Below are 17,462 nucleotides of genomic sequence, written 5' to 3'. Positions count from 1 at the left end.
ACATAGGAGAAATCTGTGTAACCTTGTGTTAACCAATGAATTCTTAGATATACCACAGAAAGGCCAATCTGTAAAATAATATATTTATATGTTGTACCATATCAAAATTCAGAACTTTTGCTCCATAAAAGATACTGTAAGGGAATCAAAAGGCAAGTCAAATACTGAGAGAAAATATTTATATATAACATATCTGACCAAGGACTTCTATCAAGAGTATATAAATTCTCAAAACTTAGTAAGAAAACAACTTTAAAAATTGATAAAAGATCTGGACATACACTTCACCCAAAAAAAGATACCCCGAAGGCAAATAAGCACATGAAAGATATTCATATCATTAGTCATCAGGGACCCAAATTAAAAAGGAAATACCACTATTTACCTACAAAAATGGTTGATTGATTGACCAATTTTGAGAAAGAGAATGAAAGAGAGAGAGAGAGGAGGGAGAAAGAGAATCCTAAGCAGGCTCCTCGCCCAGCACGGAGCTCAACGTGGGGCTCGGCCTCACAACCCTGCGATCACGGCCTGAGCCAGAATCAAGAGTTGGTGACTTTACCAGCCGAGCCACCCAGGCAAGACCCTGGATTATTTAGATCAAATAAACTGACAATACCAAGTGGTGTCACAAGATGCTCTCGGATCTTGCTGGTGGGAAAGCGAAATGTCACAGCCCATTTGGAAACCAAGTTCACCGTTTCTTACAAAGTCCACCCTGGGCTGACCATATGGCCCCGGGAGCTCACTCTCAGGGTTCTGCCCAAGAGACGTAAAATCCCACGTTCACACGAAAACCTGTGCACAAAGGTTTTACGGCTGCTTGCTTCACCATCACTCCAAACTGGACGCCGCAGCAACCACAAGGGTGAGTGGATGCACAGACCGTGGCACGTCCCTGCAAAGTTTTGCTACTGGATGGTGAAAAGGAACAGCCAGTCCACCCATGCACGCAACAGCACAGAAGAATCTCTAAGGGGTTTTGCTAAGAGAAGAGTCATCCCCAGAGGCTGCACGCTGCATGCTGCACATTCCCTTTACATGATCTTCGGGAAAAGGCAAAACTGCAGGATGGAGCCCAGCTCAGCGTCTGCCCGCCCTTGGAAGACAGAGAATGCACATGGACCAGCGGCGTGAAGTCATTTATTGAAGCAACAGAACCCAGTGTCTGTGGATCGTGGTGGTAGAGACACGGCGCTGTGTGTTTGCTGAATCTGTACGTCCCTAAGGGTGCATTTTACAGTTTGCAAACTTAAAAGCGGAACAAAAATAAGAGGTCCTTCATTCCAAGGAGAAGCTCGAATTGAAGAAAATTCAAAAAATTCAGATCTGCTCTAAATCTGGTCATCCTACAGAAGGGGTCCTGCCCCCAAGAAAAACCATGGCCCTATCCCCAAGTCCTGGGGGAAGCCATTTAGCTCTGCATGTCACAAAAGCATTTCTTGGAGGGGGAGGGAGTGTACTTGAAGATAGAATAATCGAATGAGGTACGTCCCCACGCTCCCTCCCTGCGCGAGAGGCCCTGATAACACACCAGCGCCGCAGACCGTTTGGGCAAACCTAACCCTTTCCCTCTTCAACAAACCGAGGACTGGAAAGCCTATAAATGTGCTATTTCAGCTGTTTTAAGCAGCTTATCGTGATTTTCTGAGAGTCTGGCCTCAAGACTCTGGATCCCTTCTTAATAACATTTAATGCTACCATTATGTAATTGAATCCATTTTGTCTGTGTAGTGGGAATATCATTAAACTGTAATTCATTTCACTGTCTTCGAGCTTTCAGACCCTCAAATCCCAGAGTCCAGAACATCAGGAACTTGAAGCAGGGAGCGATCCTAATCCTTTCTCTTCCCGCCGCCCCCTGGGCCAGGCTGAGTTTCTGCAGCCTGCGGTGTAACCCACTTCATTATCGACAACACCCCGGGGTGCCTCAGGCCCCGGCCCCATCTGCAGGCCGCATCCCCATGGGTGAGTGCCTTAAACCCTCTGATACAGACCGTGACACCCGCTCCCCATTTGCTGAGTCTCCGTCTGGGCCCAGAGCATTCCTGGATACGCCGTCATGTCAGGAGATGGTACCTTCTCCGACGGCTGCGCCCTCGACGTTAAGTACCTGGCACCTTGCCACCTAACGTGCAAGTAGCCACAGGATTATTGGAACCACATGTTCATTAGCGACGTTGGCACTGGCTCAGCCTCCACTGTCCGAGGCTAATGTTCTATATTCCATCATAGCCCAGGCGCGGGGACAGCGTAGGATACAGTTCGGGCCCGAGAACAAACAGTCTTCTTTGACGAAATCCGAGTCCTCAACTGTTAGAAACACGATCCGGTTTCTATCTTGACATATGTCTGCACTGATGTTTCAGAGAGGGACGTGTTTTGAAAGAAAACACCGTTCTTGCACTGTTATCTTTGCAAAATTGTATTGATTCTTTCCACCACTCGCAGGGACAACTGGAGTCTGCCGGCTTCTTGCTGTGCTAATCACTCCATCCCTGGAGATTCGTGCAAGAGTGTTTCACTTAATATAAAGGAGTGACTCAGAATCGTTGCTTTCAATTAAGAAAGCCTGAGAGAGTTCTGAGAACAGTGTTCTCTTCTTCTGGAAGTGGAGGGGGGAGGGGGTACTTGGACAGGGGGGGAGGGAAGGAAAGAAGAGAAAAAAAAAACATAAGCAGAAAAATGACTTGTGCACTCAAAATGAAATCATCAGTTCCATGCACTATTTTCATCAAATTTAATTCAGATTGCCCAAGTTCTCAGCCTTTCAGACATGATTTATTTACAATGCATACTTGCTTTTTTGGTTCCATCCTGATAGAGAGACATGCTGGGTTTTTTTTTTTTTTTTAACCTTTTTATTATCATTTATTCTCATGTGTGTGCATCTCACACATAAGTCAGGGGCTTTTGATTTCCCCGTATCTTTTACTGGAGAAGCAAACCCCTCTCCCAATATGTGTTCCATAAAGCCGCCAAAAGCATTTGTTTGACCCCACGAGCTGTATTTTTCTTTCTTTTTACAGAAGTTTTCTACAGCAAAGCATATATTCAAGCCCCTTCTTGTTTATGTGTGGCAACCTTAAAGCAGGATTTTGCAAATTTAGAAACCTACATTGTGGGGAAACGGATTAAAGTGTTTTTATGTTTGCTTCTGGAAATCATGGCATCGAAGGCCAGGTTTTCCCTCCCGGATGATCCACGAAGTATCACAATCCTCCCATGTATGGCCAGATCTACCATAATAAAATATTTTCCAGAAATCCGAGGGGGATCTAACCTCACCAGCTTCTCCCCAGCGCAGCTGTACTCCAGCCAAAACCAAGTACTCTCAGGTCGGGGTAAGCGTCCCCCGCATGGGCCACACTGGTGCGGGCCCACCCGGCGGCCTTCCCGCAGGAGGTCACACGGCCTGGGGGCGTGCACCGTGGCCACTGCGACCTGCCCCAACGCAGTGCAAGCACGTGGGTCCAGTAAATCAGGAAAAAGAAAGAAAAAAATTTTGAAAGGATTTGGTATTCCATTTTTTACGAAAACCATTAAAATGATGGCAGATAAAGTCAGGTAACAGCGAGAGCCACCTTCTGGGATCTCCTAGGTGTTTGCAGAGCACTGCTTGCTGGCTTTCTTCTGACTTGTGTCAGGGGCCCCGGCCTTCAGGGCTGGAGGCCTTGCCAGGCCTTCCTGTGGCCCTGGTCCCCTCACCCGCCCCGGCCTGGGGGACGCCCGGCTATGGCCTGTCCCTGCGCTCATGCACCCACCCCACGCCGTGTGCCCCGAGCCCCATGCCCACAGCTCCTGAGGGAAACCCTCGCTGGTTCGCTTCTCTCCTCGGCTCCATGTCGCACAAATGGAATTCGGAACTGCCTGAGGCCACGTGCAGGGTCAGGGCGGCCTTGGGGCCCTCTTCCCGCATGACCTGTCCAAGGGGCCGAGAAACGCGTCTATTGTCCCCTCGCCTCCGGCGGGTGTGAGGTCATGGTGCCCGCAGCGGAGGGCACGCCAGGGAAGGGATGCCCCGGCACAGATGTGCCCCGGGCCAGCCACCAGGACAGGTGAACCCCGGGTGGCCAGGACAGGTGCGTCCCAGGCCAGGTCGCCAGAACAGGTGCACCCCAGGCCAGCCACCAGGACAGGTGCACTCCAGGCCAGGCCACCAGGACAGGTGCACCCCAGGCCAGCCGAAGACCCCGAGAGGAGCTCCCTGAGCCCAGCCAGGGCCCCTCGCTCTGTACCAGTCGCGCCCTCCCTTCCAAGCCAGCCTGGGGCCGCGGGTGGTGCGCGGCCACAGGGTGTGCCGTTGGCAGATGCGCACACATGGCAGGATGCTCGCTTACACAGAGACGCCCTAGGCCCAGGTGGATGGCCGTGGTGGCCCCGCCCTGCACCCTTGACCCAGCGGCTGTGGAGGTCGCGGTGGCCTTCCAAGCCCTGACACGTGCAAGGTGGGCCACAAGGCGGGCCGCTGCTTCCTCCTCCCCAGCCTCCTGCAGACACGGGCCAGGCTCCAACCCAGACGGCAGGTGCAGAGGGAGCCACGTGCAGGCCCCCCCCCCCCCCAACAAACGACACCGCGTTCATTCAACAGGCATTTTCCTGTCTATTTGGGCAAAATGACAGCTTCAGATTTTAAGTGAAAGACAACTTAAAAGATGAGCAACTATTGTTTGTCTTTTGGTTTGGGTTTTTTTTGTTGGGGGGGAGCAGGGAGAGAGGAGTGGAAAATGAACATCAAATAGTTCGCATACAATATTTGAACGAGCTAAGTAGAAACATCGAAATCAAATTACTTTTAAGGCACAAATGATTCATCAAATAAGAGGGACGGTGTTCGGAATGGTGCGCCTGGGACTTCAGCGACCCCCAAACGGGCGCTGAAGAAGTTCTCACGTGCCTGGTTGACACCTTCCAAACCTAAAGTCTGACCCCTGTTTTAAGTAAAGAGGCACTCCCTAATTTTCCTAAGATCACCTATGCAAAAAATGTCAAGTGTCACTCAAACCCAACGTAGAAGCAGAGTTAACAGCCTCTCAGGCATCCAACACTCAGTTTCTACAACTATCAACCTGCCACCACTTTTGTTCGTCTGTTTGTCCCCCAAGCTGCTTCTGCCTCCCCTGATTATTTGAAGCACATCCAAGAAAATGTATGATTTCACCCATGAATCTCTCTTACTCTGGGATTCTTGGGTAAGAAATAAAGATCCTTTCTTAAAACAAAACTGCAGGCAGTACCATGACCATACCTTAAAAAGGTGTAACGTGGATTTCCTAAAGGTATCTGAACATCCTATGTTTCTTTTTTTTTTTTTTTTAAGACTTTATTTATTTATTCTTGAGAGAGACAGATGCAGACAGAGGGAGAAGCAGGCTCCATGCAGGGAGCGACTCGATCCCGGGACTCCAGGGTCACACCCTGGGCCAAAGGCAGGTGCTAAACCGCTGAGCCACCGGGGCTGCCCACCTGTGAGTGTTTCAAGGAGCTTTGTCCTCCTGACTGAGATTCAGGTAAGGTCCTTACCTGGTGTCTGGTTGACCCGTTGCCTTAAAGCCGGGTGGCTCCGCTCCTCTCCTCGCCGGCTGCTGCTGTTACCGCTTATCGTGGTTGAGAAGCTCCGGCCGCTGTCCTCTCTCTGGGTTTTGCTGACCCCATCCCCATGGCCTCGCTGAGTATTTCCTGCTGTTCCTTGTGCCCCTGTAAGTGGCGATTATTTGCCTGTAACCCCTCCGTTTTTAGAAGCTCACTTTATGTAACAATCTCTTGTCCAGGACACAACTTTGAAAATACGGGTCTTGCTTTCCTTAGAGTAGATCTTCTCTGCCAGGCAAAATTTATATGTATGCTGTTTGTATATCAATCTTTTCTACTGTTGCTTCTGAGTTTTAAGTCACAGAAAAGTTTTGTTCACTTTGTATTTTTGTATGGTACCGGTAGGGTGTGGGGTTTTTTTGGTTGGTTTTGTTGTTTTTTTCTTAATTTAACTCTCTAATACACTGAATGATGTGCAGTGTGAAGAATGGATGCAGTTTATCTTTTTGCCTAAGGCCACCCAGCTCTCACAACACTTTTTATTTTTTTTTAAATTTTTTTTAATTTTAATTTTTTTTTAATTCACAACACTTTTTAAAAGTGTATGTCTTTCCTCACCGATTTGCATGTGTAACGGAACCTGTTTCTGGATGTTCTAATGCATGAGCCCAACTGCGTATTCATGTACCCAAACCCCTCTCTTTGTAATGTGTTTTATTATCAGCTTGTTCTAGCTCCGCTCTCTGTTTTGTTCTTTCCCTGGCTATTCTTGCATGTTATTCCAAGTGAACTGTTCAACTCGTCTAATTGATTATAAAAATTTAAAAACCTGATGACATTAAAGGTTTAAACTAATTTAAAGAGAGTTGACAGCTTTAAAACGTTGAATCATCCTATCCAGGAACATAGTATGCCTTTCCATTTGTTCAAGTTTACTTTTGTATTTTGAGGGAAATGCGTGTAAGTTCTCTTTATGTAGTTTTTTAATATGTCTAGTTTAATATACACCTTGTTTTCTCTTTTACTACATTTCTTTTCATTTCGTTCCATTTTATTTTATCTTATTTTATTTTATCGGCTATTATAAGTGAAGTTTTCTTTTATGCTATATATATATATATTTATTACATGTTATATATATAAAATTTTATATACATAATATATTTATATATTTTAATATTTAAATATAATTTATATATAATTCAATATATTAATAAATATATTTATATATATATAAATTATAATTTTATTTTTATATATAAAAACTTTATTTTTGCACACTGATTTTATAATCCATCACTCAAATTATTTTACTATTTATAATAGTTTTCAATTGACAATTTTGAGATTTCCAGATGTGAAACCCAATATAATCTTGCTTTTTCAATTCCTTACTGCTATTGCCTTCTTTTGTCCAATTCCATTGGCTGACACCCACAACACAGTATAAAATGGTGGTGAAGGTAGTGAGTATCATTGTCTTATTCTCAACTCTGACTTTTAGAAGAAAAGACACTATATTTATCCAGCAAGTAAGAGATTTTAACACCGAGGTTTACAAAGTGCTATGTTTTTAAAATATTACAGATTCCTATTTTATTGAATGTTTTGTAACATGAAAGAACATTGAATTTTGTCACACACCTTTTCTGCAGGTACAGAGATAATTATAATATTTTCCTTATTTCTCTGCATTTATCAATATTAAATAAGCTTTTTGGTCTTAGAGTAAACCCTGGGTGGTAATTATACATTATTTTTTAATAGGCTGTTAAATTCTATTTGCTAATATTATATTTATGCATTTTTTTTATCACTATTCATATGTGATATTTCTGTATCACAGAAAAGTATTCTGTAATTTTCTCTTTTTTGGTGAAGCCCTTGGCCAAACTTAGGGCTCAGTATTTAAATATTTATATTTGCAATAATATAGCAATGAAATTTATAAAACAGAAGAAGAAAACACAGATAAAAGTATGCTAATTCTCTCAATCAAAGATAGATCACAATTCTCTCAAAGATAGATCAAGTGGATAAAAATAATAATAATAGGATATAGAAGACCTAATTTTCTAAAACAAATTTGAAAATCTTCTTTCTCTTCCTATGTCTTGGTTTAGTTTATCAGAATTTGGATCATTTTATACTTGAAAGTTTTTATAGAATTCCCTTGTGAACATTTAAGAGCCTGAGGCTTTTTTGTAGGGGAGCTCTTTATCTACTTTTCTCCTTCTTCTAAAGTAATAGATCAGCTTATTTTGTCTCTATTGGGGTCAACGCTGCTGTGTCATATTTTCTTAAAAACTACTTTTTTACCTAGATTTTCAAATTTATATGCATAGAATATACAAAATAGTTTATGATTAACTGTCTACTTGGATATTTCTTTCATTTTGTCATTTCTAATTTTTACTATTTGTGGGGTATTTTTCATTTCTTTCTTGACTCCATTAATCTATGGTTTGTCAATTTTGTTGATTTTTTTTAAAGATTTTATTTATTTATTCATGAGAGACAGACAGAAAGAGAGAAAGAGACAGAGAGAGGCAGAGACACAGGCAGAGGGAGAAGCAGGCTCCATGCAGGGAGCCCGACATGGGACTCGATCCCGGGACTCCAAGATTACCCCCTGGGCCGAAGGCAGGTGCTAAACTGCTGAGCCACCCAGGGATCCCTGATTTTGTTGATTTTTTAAGCAAAGTTTGTGGTGTTTTGTTTTTTTTACTTACTGAGCTGTTCCACGTTTTTGTTTTTTGTTTTTTGTGTTTTTTTTGGTTTCTGTCTAGTTAATTTCTGTCTTCATCTTATTATTTCCTGCTTTTTGTTGTTGTTTTAAGTTGGATTTTTCATTTATTTTCTTTTTTTCACTTTTTATCATTGTAGGTATTTTTAAAGTTAAAAATTTTCCTTTGATAACTGCATTGACTGTGTACTATAGATAAGTCATGTTTTCATTACCCTTATTTTCAAAGATTTCTCCAATTTAGTTTTTTCCCCCTTTGACCTGAAAGTTAATTAATAGCATTTTTATGGTTGTTGTGCTCATTTCTATTTTATTGCACTATGAACAGAGAATTTTATTTGTAATTTTTCTATTCTTTGAAATTGAATGAGGTTTTCTTTGATGTTTAGACATAGTAAAGTTTTGTAAATGTCTCACATGGATTTATAAACAAAGTGTATTCTTTATTAACTGGATTCAGAATTGAAGATTTATCTATAAACTGTATCTTGATGATTAGGTCATTTAGATCTTCTATATCCTTATTAATATTTGTATCCACTTGATCTATCTTTGATTGAGGGACGTATGTCAAAACCACCTATTATTGGCATCCTTTTGTCTATGTTTTCTTCTTGTTCTGTTTTATAAATTTCATTGCTATATTATTGCAAATATAAACATTAATGACTATTTTCACTGTGGATTGTAGGTTTTAGTATCACAAAACTTTTTAGGTATATTGCCTGTATACAACAGTATTAGATTTTGCTGTTAGACAATCTCCGTTTTTATTTATTTTATTTTTTCACTGGTGTGCCATTTACATTTACCAATGTATTCAACGTACTTGCCTTAAACTTATATTGTGTACTTTGTGTGTATGTACTGTATATTCAGTCTTTCAATATGTTGTCTCTTTTGTTGCTTTTTTATGTATCTTTCAAAATCTAGGAAGCTTATATTTTAATTCTAATGATTACCTTTATACTATTATCCGTAGCTTTCTTTCAATTTTTTTTTGCTATTGTCTATTGGTTCCCTATTCTACATATGATTGAAATTAGCTAATAAATACTTATACCATTCTTTATATTTCTTTAGTATCTAACTTGAAAAAATTTCTTTTTATTCCCAATTTTATCTGTAAGATCATTAAGTGAACTTATTTTATCTGCATTAATTATTTCCTGGTTATCTCTCAAATTCTTTGTAATTATACCTATCTACATCATCAGATCATACAGCCATTATGTATTATAAAATGTCTCCCCTATAAATATTATGTAATCTTAATTCATTAATTGTTTATTTATATCAAATGCTTTCATTTCATTCTCTCTGGTCATCTTAGTTGCCTTAAGCTTGTTTTTTAGTAGATGCTTCATAAAGTCTCAAAAAATACAATATCCTAAGAGTTTTTTCCATAGTCATAACAGTCTATTACCTTTATAACTAAATGTCAGTTTGACAAGTTATAGTATCTTTGGCTCATATTTCAATTACTGACTCACTTAAATGTGTTACAATGAAGTTTTTGCTTAGATGACCAAAGGATTGTTTCATTTTATTTAAAGTCCATAGTTCTGGTGAAATATATATTTCAGTTCATTTCCCCAGGTTTGCAGTATTACCTTTTATTAAGTACTTTCAAGTGAGGAAATTTTTTTTTGAATCATACTCTTCAGTACTTGTTCTCTTCTATTGACCTGATTCTTTCCCTGGTAACTCCTATTATATATATGTTGCATTTCCTTTGCCTGTTTTTATAGCTGTCACCTTCTCTTTAGTCCTTTTAATCCCTTCATTTGTTTTTATAATATCTTTTCTTCTTTTCTTCATCTATCTTAAGGTGCTTATTGCTCTCGAGTTTCTTCTAGTTTAGATTTCATTACTGAACTTGTTTTTCTAATTTTATTGCCAACTCTTCCTAACTTGTCTCCAGTATTTCCAAATATCATTGTTTTCCAATCACTTCATCTCTGATGTGATTCGACCAGAGATGTGACACAATTAAGATTTGCATTGTTCTTTCATATCTATTAATGACTTCTCAATTTCTTTTGCCTCATTTTGAAATATTAGGTTATTTTTATCAATCTTGTAGGCCAGTCTTTCTGGAGTGACTTCACTGTCTTTAGATATATTACTCTATTTCATCTCTTTTTTTTTCTTCTATATAGGATGTTACTGTAATCCTTTTCTGTTCCTCATGTTAAAGTGAAATGAGTGTGCTTATACTTTTACAGCAGTAATGGGGGCTTAAATTTACACTCTAGTACAACTTCTCTTTTTTTTTCCATGAATGCTCTCAAATTATGGCCTATGAAATTTGCCTCTTCTGCTCCTCCACCTCACTCTTGGTGGGATCTTCTCTTTCCATGCCCCTATAGTGTCCATCCTGCTCAAATTGAGTCCTGCTTCCAGCATCTCAGTGCAGGGCTCTGTTCTGAAAGTGAGCTTCACTTGGTTAGTTTCAAGAGTTCACAGAGCCAGAGACCCATAGCAGCATCTGATCTTACCATAGCCTCACTGCACTCACCAAGAATTGGGTCCTGCAAAGCTCCTGCCCAGAATCCAACAAGAGTCTCAATGTCTTCCCTCTGCTTTTTGCAGTTTTGGTGATACCACTCAACTCTTTGCTGTCAGGGTTTTGTCCCCACGTGCACATGTATAAGGGCACATATTTTGTTGTTTTGTTGTAGGTTTCATCTTTGTAGTCTTGGTTTTCCTACTTTACCTGTGCTTACTGGAGAATTCAGGGACAGCCATAAAGTATATTGCTATTGCTGCCATCTCCTCAGAATTATTATTTCTCTAATTTCTTATATAACAGATCTTAAAAATAAAGTCACTTTTCGGGATCCCCAGGTGGCGCAGAGGTTTAGCGCCTGCCTTTGGCCCAGGGCGCGATCCTGGTGACCCAGGATCAAATCCCATGTCGGGCTCCCGGTGCATGGAGCCTGCTTCTCCCTCTGCCTGTGTCTCTGCCTCTCTCTCTCTCACTGTGTGCCTATCATAAATAAATAAAAATTAAAAAAAAAATAAAATAAAGTCACTTTTCATCTATACAGATTATATCTCATCTCTGCATCTATGAGACAGCTAAGGAATAATAAAAACTTAGAAGATAATAAAAATTTAAATAAAACATGCTCTGTATCTGTACCTGAAATGACTGTGAGTTAAATTTTTCTAGTTATTTTTGAATATTCTAGGTACACAGACATACGTTCAATGTTGGCTCAATGAATGCTAATGGTATTAAATTCTTTACTTCTCTACATGGTCATTCTTTTTAGTTGCTTTAGATTTTCTCTAATTTACTCTCTAGCCATTTTGTCATAGAAGAGCAACTTTTTCCAGCATACAATGTGAGATAGTCTCCCCAGTCATTGGTAATAGTTTCTCATAAATAAATGGCTTAGATTTGTTGTAGGATTAAATGAGTTAAGGTATATAATGTATTTAGAACAGCTAACAGAAGTTACACTTAGAATATGGTATATAATACATAAATGTTAGTTACTATTATTATGATAAATATTATTTGTCTTGTTTTTTATCCCTGGAACATATGTTCCAGCCCTTCCCCACTTGACCTTCTACTATAGTATTGGAAAAGGGAATGGACTATGTGTTTCAGAGAACATTACTTTTGTGTAACATTTAAAAATACTGTGTTCAAAACCAGTTCTATTATTGACCAAAAAAAAATTTAGAAGATCCAAATTAAAGGAAAACAAGATTTCACTAGATCATTGTAGTTCTCTGACAGTGAATCCAAAGCACTTCTATGTCACTGTGTTTACCCACTCTCTCATTCTTCTTCCCACTGTACTGTCCCAAGAATTATCAACACTTGGAGTTCACTCTCAAAGATACCATACTCAGGCCTAATATTCACCTCAGATATAAACTTAAGCATACTTTTATTTGCCCCAAAAGAAAGAATGGATAGAAGGGACACAGAAGAACATTTTTGGGTTCTTGTGTTTTTAAAAAATGGAATTTGCTTCTACTGATGTCTGTAACTTACATCAAATATTCCATATAATCAATATAATGTTTGACCAGCTAAAGCTTTAATTTCTAAAGAGGGTTAGCTTATGAAATCCAGAATGCAGAGTTCATGGTAGTCACCTACATTATTAGAAAAGATCATGTTCCAGAGTATCTATTATAAGTCCCTCATTTACCAGCATCTGAATGAGCAAGCTACTTGGTACTAATTAGCATCCATAATGTCAAAAATGATCTATTGGTTAAACTAGTGACATATTAGAAACAGGCTTTCATTGGTGACATTAGAAGTACCAAGATATGTGAATTGGCCACAACAGTTCAAAGACACTTGCATGAATGGAGTTTGAAAATCCGATGAATCTTGCAACCTGGATGATAGGAATTAGTCCTAGTTCCAGTCATTAGTTTAAGAGGATTTCTGATTTCATGGTACCTACTAGAGGGCACAATATCCTGACCCTCAAATATCATGCCTGCTTAGAGTAAATCTTTCATCCAAGATGTGGTCTTAGTGCCAAAGTAGAGTTTAGACATCATCAGACTTACAGAACAGGTTATAAGAACTGTTTTGTGCCTGCTTGCTTGCTAATGGAAGACAGGGTAATAAATGTATGGAGAAAGAATCTCTTATGAGACTTATTTTTATTATAGCCATGTAGGAAGTTTGTGGCACAGTAGCTTAACCCTAGCCACCTCCAATTTCTTCTGTAGCTCTTACTACCTATCAAAAAACAAAGTAGACAAAACTCCAAGTGTTGTGAATTAATCAAAGTATTACTTTCAGAACTGGTGAGTTGCCTGTAATTCAAGGAATTCAAGAAGGCCATTAGTCTTGACAAAGTTTTGCCTACTAGAACAATATCAGAAAGTTGTTAAAGTACTTCCTTAGAGTAATTTTAGGTTTACAAAATAATTGAAACTAGTATAGAGAATTCCCACATACTCCACATCCAATATCCCCATATTATCAACATCATACATTAGTATAATACATTTGTTACAATTAATGAACCAACACTGATATATCATTAATAATCAATTATTGATACATTCCTGAATTATTACTAATAACCAAAGTTTATAGTCCATACTGTAACTTTGGAAGGAAGTCTCTGTGCAGATCATACCTAAGGAATGGGAGCTCCTCAAGAAGGAGTGAATATCTACATAAATTATTTGGAATTCTTCTCCATAGGGTCAAAGTGTTTTTTAACTTGAGCTTTTATGATACTGTGACTTAGCTTTAGGAATCCCATCACTTCCACCGATATTCTCCCTTGTTTTAAATGGTTGGAAATATTTTCTAAATTTCCTAGGTAATTATCAGCAAACGATTTAATGCTTCACCGATTACATTGATTGTCAGACAAAATATTAAGAAGTCAAAGAAATGCTAATGGTCTAATAAGATATAAACATCATCCTTTCTATTACTGATTTCCTGGGTGTGAGAACAGCATCATTACTAAAAGATATACATGGAGTACTCCCCAAGAGGCAATCAGATCCTGAGGAAAACAATTCTATAACACTCTTGCTTGTTTACTGCAAGGCAGTATAAGCCATCCAAAGACATAAAAATAGAAAGAAATCAGCAAGTGGTATTTTCTTCTGTTTTTGTTTTAGGAACAAGAACTCGGCTATGATAATTCCATAAATTTCCAGCACTTAAGAAAACATACTAAAGTACTAATTTAGAGGCAGAAACCCAGTATTTAACCATAGAGACACAAGCTTGTACAATAACTTGATGTTCTATAAATATCTCTCGTTTCTTGCTCCAGGACTGTCAGATGAGGGCTCTCCATGAGAGCAATATGGAGGAGATCAAAGGTCAAGAGTCCAATCGTGAATTCCCAAGGGAGGAGACAAGATCCTGGAAGGTCTGGAATTTACAGCTGTCTGTTACATGCCAAAAAGACACCAAAAGCAAAAGGAGAAAGTCTGGATAAGCAGAAGAATGTTATTTTCAGAAAAATGATTATTTTAGACCTGAACTTAAATATTCCCATTGCCCTCGAAAAGAGGCTTAAGTTAAAATAATTCTTTTTTTTTTTTTTTTTAAATAATTCTTTATGGCCTCAAAAGTATTCATGCACAGATCATTCACTGTCAGGCATGAGTGGCTGGATAAAGTTAGGATATAAAAGATAGTTACTAAAAAAAATAAAAAATAAAAAAATAAATAAATAAAAGATAGTTACTATGCTTTCCTTCACCTATTTTAAAGTATTTCTTGTCCCTTCCTCTAACATGAGGATAGAACATTTTTTTAAAAGATTGACTATTTTAGCCAAAAATAGAAAAATTATGTTATATTTAACAATATGTGTGTATATGCATATGTATGGACAATAAATGGGTTTTTGTTGCCTACTTCGAGATAAGTTCAGGTACAGGAGTGATGGTATTATAACAGTAAGATCTCCATGTATCAGCACTTTACAATTTAAAAAATATTTGGCATTTATTATACATATATTCAACATTAGAGGCCATAAAAAGATGTTACTATTATTCCTATTTTACAGATAAGGAGACAGGCTTGATGAGGTTAAGAGACTAGCTCAAGGTTTGAGAATTGGAACCCCAGCTCATCAGGAACCCAGCTCTTGAATTTCTGATCCTGGAATTGTTTTACTGCACCATCCTGCTTTTCTTTGTATGTGCATAAACTGAGATTGTCCCAGTAAAAAGTTTGGCCTTCCTTCTGTTGAGGTCCTGAACCTGGTTCATTAAAAGATGAGCAGATACATGTACGTATGTGTATCTACGTACACATACACACACACCTCCCTTTAACATATTTATAACATCCTTTCCCCCCCAAAAAAAACCCACTAAGAATCATTGCATCTTCTCTATATCAGCCAAAATTTTGACGATCTTTAAGTAGCTCATGTTATGAAACTGAAAGTTTTTATTTTCAAATGTAAATAATATGATATTGCAAATGCTTTTTTAAAGACATACTAGGCCCCAGCCCTCATATCCTGTTGTTACTTTGTGGGGAGTACTAAACTTCCCCTTATGATTTCTGCCAATGGAACCTAAGTTTTCTCCTCCTAAGGAAAAATAAAATTGAAAGTAGAGACCACTTATCTGAACATGGACCCAGCATTTGTGTTTGGTTTGACACATTAAAAGTGATGCCAAGAAATATCAAAATAAGCAAACATTCTTCATTAAGGCATGTCAGAAAATCATCAATCCACAAACTTGTTTTCCAAAATATCTGAAAGTCAGGAATGTTTGTCACAAAAATGATAGTGGGAATTAAAGTAATTTTCCAGATAATTTACATTGAAAAGCTTCCTTCCCCTCATTTTGCTATGGCATTTTGGCCCAAATTAGCCAGGTGGTTGACTCCGTTCTGCACCTAACTTTGGAAACTTAAAAGCCCCTATCTTTGTAAGTGATGATGCATGTCAACACTAAACTCTGAACCACATTTCTAACTAAATCAGCACAAATTTCCCTGGCATAAATGCTCAGCATAGTTCCCTCCCTGAAAAGAGCAATCTCTCAGTCTCCCCAGCCTTCTTACCGAGTCATTGGAGAAATTAATGGTGAAAGTACCTTATTAGGTCCTCCTGTCCATAAACTTACACAAAGAAGAACACTTCCTGTTCTCACTTACTCCCCCCATATGAGCTTGCACATCTCCCAACTACAGAGTTTCTACCTTGTTCTCGGGGACTTTCCACAGTTTAATATTCCTCACTGCCAGTATTTGCTGAGTGCTGTTGACATTTTTCTTCATTTCTCATCATGACCTTTGCCCTACTCTCCTGAACACCTTTATTTATAAAGGTGATTTATATTTCTCCATTGTTCTCAGCTAGATAGTCACAGCATTGTGACTGTCCCATAACCATTCATGGGCATTTACTAGGGAGCTAACATTTTCAAAGCACTTTAAATATATTAAGGCCTTAATCCTCACAACAACTGTCTTGGGTGGCTGAGTACAGTTATGATTCCCATTTTACAAATAGTGAAGTTGAGACACAGGAGGATTAAGGCTGCATGATTAGTAAAAGGGAGACTCAGGACGTGGATCTCTGCAGCCAAGTTCCACAGACCATGTCATAAGCAACCCCGCCTCTGTGCCATCAACAGCCTCCATTGTCTATTTGGCTCATCTGGATACCACACGTGCAGTTTTTCCTTATAAATAAATGCCTCCACCATCCTCTGCTGCAGGGAGTAGAAAAATCATCCTTCAGTTCGTTCTACTGTTTAATGATTAAAAGGCTGGTCTTGTCAACGGAGTCTTCTGTATCCATGCTCTAAGTGTAAAATCTGGTTTGCTGAGCCTAACTTTCAGAAAGACTTCCTTAAAAGCATAAAAATAACAAAACAACCATATTTCTTCTTTATCCCAAATCCTCAGGAAAGTCTGATAAGCCATTTGGCCACCATGACTATTTCCCCAAAGTCTGTCAAGGCTTAAAAGATACTTTTATTTTTTCCATCAAGACTATTTCAAACCAATGATTCTCTTAAGACAAGTTTTCCTTATTAATAATAACAGTAGCTAGCATCAACTCAAACCTAAAATGTTCAAGACACACTTCCAACTGATTTATGGGAATTATAGACCTTACAACCCTATGACAGTGACATTATCATTATTACTATTATTATTATTATTACTATTACTATATGCATGTTATATATATGAAAATGAGGCACAGTGGGTTAAACAACCAACCAAAAGGCATACAGCTGGTAATAGGTAGACCACAATCTTCTTAATACATGGGGCTCCACCAGCATACCTCTACTACCTGCGTTCTGTGACAGAGGGTAGTACACACCAGATGTCCCATATGCGCCTCTACACTTCCCAGATGCCTAGTTAGGTAGGGCCATGTGACTAGTTATAATCAATAAGGTATGAGAGAAAACTGTAAAATTAAAGGTCATTGTGCTTATGCATCCATGAGTTGGGATAGTGACATCATATGATAAAAGGAACTCAGATCATCCACCTGGAAAAGAAATGCTCTCAAGGATCACCTGAACTACATTGGACTTGATGTGACAAAAATTGAGCTGTTATTCTAATATATCGTGGAATACAGACGTCTATCTCATTACTGCAATATAACATAGTAACTAATGTTACTCTAGAGCATTGATCTTCTTCCTATTTCTCTGCAGCTATAATCTT

At 38.9% G+C, this 17,462-nt stretch overlaps 1 long non-coding RNA gene across 1 annotated transcript in view; it reads left to right on the top strand.

The window, feature by feature from the left end:
• The window catches only part of LOC140608439 (uncharacterized), a 32,014-nt gene extending 16,749 nt beyond the window's left edge, over positions 1–15,265 (top strand). The window contains exons 2-3 of the long non-coding RNA XR_012010476.1: positions 14,068–14,166; positions 14,815–15,265. This is a non-coding gene — a long non-coding RNA (uncharacterized lncRNA). The remainder of the gene's footprint in view (positions 1–14,067; positions 14,167–14,814) is intronic.
• The last annotated feature ends 2,197 nt before the right edge of the window (positions 15,266–17,462 follow it).

Source organism: Canis lupus, chromosome 17 (assembly GCF_048164855.1).
Source record: "Canis lupus baileyi chromosome 17, mCanLup2.hap1, whole genome shotgun sequence".
NCBI classification, from domain to species: Eukaryota; Metazoa; Chordata; class Mammalia; order Carnivora; family Canidae; genus Canis; species Canis lupus.
Note: the sequence above shows the minus strand (reverse complement) of the source record. Positions and strands in the feature narration are given on the sequence as shown.